We start from the raw sequence: 4,922 nt of genomic DNA on the forward strand, positions 1-4,922 counted from the left end.
TGGCCTTGAGCTCAGGGCCTGAGCACTGTCCTTGGACTTTCTCAAGGCTAGAGCTCTACCACTTGAGCCTCAGCACCACTTCTGGCTTTTTTCTTTCTTTTTTTTTTTTTGTCTTTGTCACTTATCTTTTTTTTTATTGTAATTAGTAAAAGGGTTACATGATATTTGCCAGATAGAAGGTGCATTAATTCACATACATTGATACCCTTTCACAAGTCTTGGTACCCATTTCCCTCCCCCCCCACACCCCCCACCCGTCTTGGTTTTCCCCCCTTCCCTATCAAATTTCAAATATCCAAATACAAATAAATTCAATATATCAGATAACAAAGTGAGATACTGTAACAATATGAGATAACCAAGGGACAGCAAAGGAGATGAGAGACAACATCTTCTCTGAAGAAGAAACAAAAATGGCCTATAGACACATGAAGAAATGCTCAACATCTCTGGTCATAAAAGAAATCAAATCAAAACAACTCTACGATTCCACCTCACTCCAGTTAGAATGGCCAGGATCAGGAAAACTAATAACAACAGATGCTGGAGGGGATGTGGCCAGGACGGATCACTACTACACTGTTGGTGGGAGTGCAAACTCGTTCAACCACTATGGAAAGCAGTGTGGCAGTGCCTCAAAAGGCTAAACATAGAACTCCCCTATGACCCAGCATTCCACTACTTGGCATTTACCCAACCATCCAGAAACAAGGACATACTAAATCCACTAGCACAACAATGTTCATTGCAACACTATTCACCATAGCAAAAATATGGAACCAACCCAGATGTCCCTCAGTTGATGAGTGGATCAACAAGTTGTGGTATTTGTACACAATGGAATTCTATGCTGCTGTCAGAAAGAATGACATCGCCCCATTTGTTAGGAAATGGAAAGACTTAGAAAAAATCATATTAAGTGAAGTAAGCCAGACTCAAAGGAACTTAGGCTCAATGGTTTCCCTCATTTGTCATAATCAGTAGAAACCTTGGGCTCTACTAGCAGAGATCTGCAATAGAGCAAAATCTTGATACATAAGGCCATATAATGTGAAGCTAATTGAAAGGACCTCCAGGATATTGAAACAAAAACCATATAATGAATGATTCTGGCTTTTTTCTATGTATGTGGTACCGAGGAATCGAACCCGGGTCTTCATGCATGCTAGGCAAGCTCTCAACCACTAGGCCAAACTCCCGGCCCCCAAGCATTTTAATTCTTAAAGCTGGTCTTTTCATTTTTGTTTCTCAAATGAACTATTGAGACTAGTGGAAGGCCAAAGCATTTATTTAGGTCCAATCAATTCTTTCTCTTGGAGAAGCTTCCCTGATGTCTGAGAAAATTAAAATATTATAGTTATAGTCCTCAGTCCTGTAAATGATATGGTCAATGATTACAGAAAACCTTTTTAATTTATACTAGTGAAATGTCTGCTAATATTTGGTTATGTCACCTCACAAATTACATTTCACTTATTTTTTTTGTCATTATTGGGGCTTGAACTCGGAATCTCATGGTTGCTGAGCTTGCTTAGTAAACTACAAATTTTTAGCCATGCCTCCAGCCCTGTATTTACTATTTATTTTGGAGATGGAGTCCCATGGACTTTTTGGCTTGAGATGGCTTCAATTTGTAATACCCTAAATGTAGGTTTGTTCTTTTTTATTATTTCATATTTTATTTTTAATATATTTTTATTGTAATTAATAGAAGCGTTACATGATATTTGCCAGATAGAAGGTGCATTAATTCACATACATTGATACCCTTTCACACGTCTTGGTCCCCATTTCCCTCCCCCCACCCCCACCCCTCATCTTGTTTTCCCCCCTTCCCTATCCAATTTCAAATAACCAAATATTCTTAACAGATCTTAATTATAAGCTAGTGCTGTCTTCTGTTATTGTTTGTTTTTGTTTTTGATTTTTTTACATGAGGACAATTCATTAAATGAACACAAATTTGGAGGGAGAAAAATATACACATATTTTATGTTGATGTTATATATATATAATTTTTCTTAGTTTTAGTAATTTTGAGATATTTTTATAGAACTAGATGACTGTATGGTTCATTTTATACCTTGGCAGATATATACAATTTCAAAAAGCAAGAATATATCTGCTAAAGAAGAGAAATGGTAAAACTTATTGTGGTATTTTAAAAACTAGTATTGCTTTAAAAGGTTGTAATTATGGTGTGACTTCAAGGATTCTCTCTGTCACAGTAGGAAAAAGTCAGTTAGTGGCTATGTCACTTTACAAGGATAAAATTATTAGAAAGCAAATAGGTAGAGCTGAAGTTAAAGAACTAAATTTATTTCACTTATATTGTGAAAGGTTTCATGAGACTGTCTCATTCGAGTTCATTAGTCATGGATATATGTATATATACATACATATATATGCATGTGAAATATTGGATACATAATTAGTTTAAGTAAATGGTTATAGCCAATGAGGAAGAGTCAAATTTTAAATGAAGTAAGAATCAAAATGATTAGGGGAAGATGATACAACCTAGGAATTGTTCAGTTTTGCAGGATGTTGAGAGATAAAGAAATTGGTATGTACAAGTGTGCTTTAGGTTAGACTTAATGTGCACAGGGCAGTTTTATACAGGATAATGATAGAGCTTAATAAGATTCCAAGAATTCTGGACAGGTCTGGTAGCATCTTTATTGTCTCAAATCTGACCCATGACACTGACACTTTGAGAACCTTGCAAAATGCAAATGACCTTCACATAGCCCTCTAAGTCATGATCAGTGAGGGGAATATTAGTATGTGTGAAGACATTAAAAAGTAGGAAACATCCTTAGATCACACAGGAAAAAGAAATGTTAATGGTATTGAAGTCATTTTGCATTTAAATATGCCTAAAATGTTGTCTGTATAATTAAATTACTTTCTCCTGGATCATTAAATTTATACTTGATAGAACTCTCAATTAAATATTATTTATAATGTATACAATGCTATCAGATGTAAATATCTAAAAGCCATACACTTAACTATGTTACAATCATTCTCCAATTTTCTCAAGCAATTTGTCGTTGTCCTTTTCCTTTAAATCACCCCTGACTTCCTTAATTGAACATAAATTGCAAATAACATTGCTATAATATTATGTCTGTTTATAAAAAAGAATGGATAAGTTCATTTAAAAGTAAAATATGATCTTTTGTGACTAAATCTTTAACAGCAGTCAGCTTTTCCATGCTAAACAATGAACCTAAGATAGCTTACAAATGTAAGAAGGTGTAAAGTGTAAGTTTTGCATGTTTAATGCAAAACTCCATCATCTTGCTTTAGGAAATTGGTTGCAGGACATATGCCAGATACATTCACAAAATTTGAAATAATACCAAACCTTTATAAAAGACTGTTATACTTTTATACAATGTCATACTTTCTCCCTACATACTTCAAATAATCACAGATTATTTCTAATAGCAAAAGTGCTATGAATTTATTAGACCAGTAGTTGTTCTACTGAGCTGCTAGCATAATTGAGAAGGAAAATAGCTGTATACATGTAGTGAAGATGCTTTTTTTCCCTACAAAAATTTCAGTCCCTAATTGGTTGAATCACAGATATAGTACCAACAGATACTAAGGCAGACCGCATGTATCTTATGTCTGAACCTTAGTTCCTTGGTCCTTAAAGTTTCTGAGTCTTGCTATATCTACCTATCTATCTATCTATCTATCTATCTATCTATCTATCTATCTATCTATTTATCTATCTACATATACTTATGTATTTTAGTATTTTCTCTGAGTTCTTTCTCTATTATTTGACTACATGATGTTCTATTGCTTAGATTTTTTAAATATTTCTAGAGCTAAAGTAAATTAAAAAGACTTTTGCATCTTTACATGTAAAGAGGAATTTACCTAGATTTCTTTCTAGTTTTATATAGTCCCTTTTATTGTGTTAAGATTCGTAATCCTTTTGGAGTTTATTTATATGCACTTGTCAGATGGCTTACTGGTTTAATAAATTTTTGATGTCACAATAGTATTTATTTTAAACAGAACCCATATTTATTTGAATGTTCTCTGTGTCCAGTGATAAATACCTATATATTTCTGAGTCTATTTATGCCTATTTTTTCTAAATCTAATTTATCTGTCTTATCATGCATCAATATCACATGAAAGATATACAACAGTAGTGACTGTTACATTACAATGTTTAATTTATAAATGGCCTATTAAGCATGTGTCAAAGATGCTGCATAATCTTATATACCAAAGCAGTATTGTATTACTAAGAAAGACTCACCAAACAAAATTCACTAGATACCTAAATCTATTTCATCATTTCCATTAGAATATCCTAACATTATAGGCCTCAATATCAAAAATATAATTTTCTTGTTTTTAGAAATATTTAATTAATTAATTGAATAATTACTTAATTTTTATGAGTCACAGGGCTTAAACTCAGGATCTGGTCACTGTTCTTGAGCCTTTTCCATTAAAGATTAAACACTCAAGAACTTGAGCCAGAGCTCCACTTCCAATTCTTAGGTGGATCATGATTTATAGTCTCACGGATTTTCCTGCCCAGGCTGACTTTGAATTGAGATTCTCAATCTCAACCTCCTTAGTAGCTAGGATTATAGGTGTGAGCCATCAGTGCCAGTTTTGTCAGTTTGAATACACATAATTTAAAACCTGCTATTTGTATATTCATAGTATTTTTTTCTATTTTTTGCTTCTATTCTATTCTCTGACAGTCCTACTTATTCTCCTTGGTCTTGAATAATTCAACTTGTAAGAGGACTGTCTGCACCTGAACCACTCATTACTATTTCTTAGTTATTATTCTTTTAGCTAAAATATTATCCCTTTCTATTTTGTTATATTTTAACAAAAATGCACTTGAACTTATCAACGTTTTTCGTTCTAAA

The sequence above is a fragment of the Megascapheus bottae genome, chromosome 5, assembly GCF_031878675.1.
Source record: "Megascapheus bottae isolate mThoBot1 chromosome 5, mThoBot2.hap1, whole genome shotgun sequence".
NCBI lineage: Eukaryota > Metazoa > Chordata > Mammalia > Rodentia > Geomyidae > Megascapheus > Megascapheus bottae.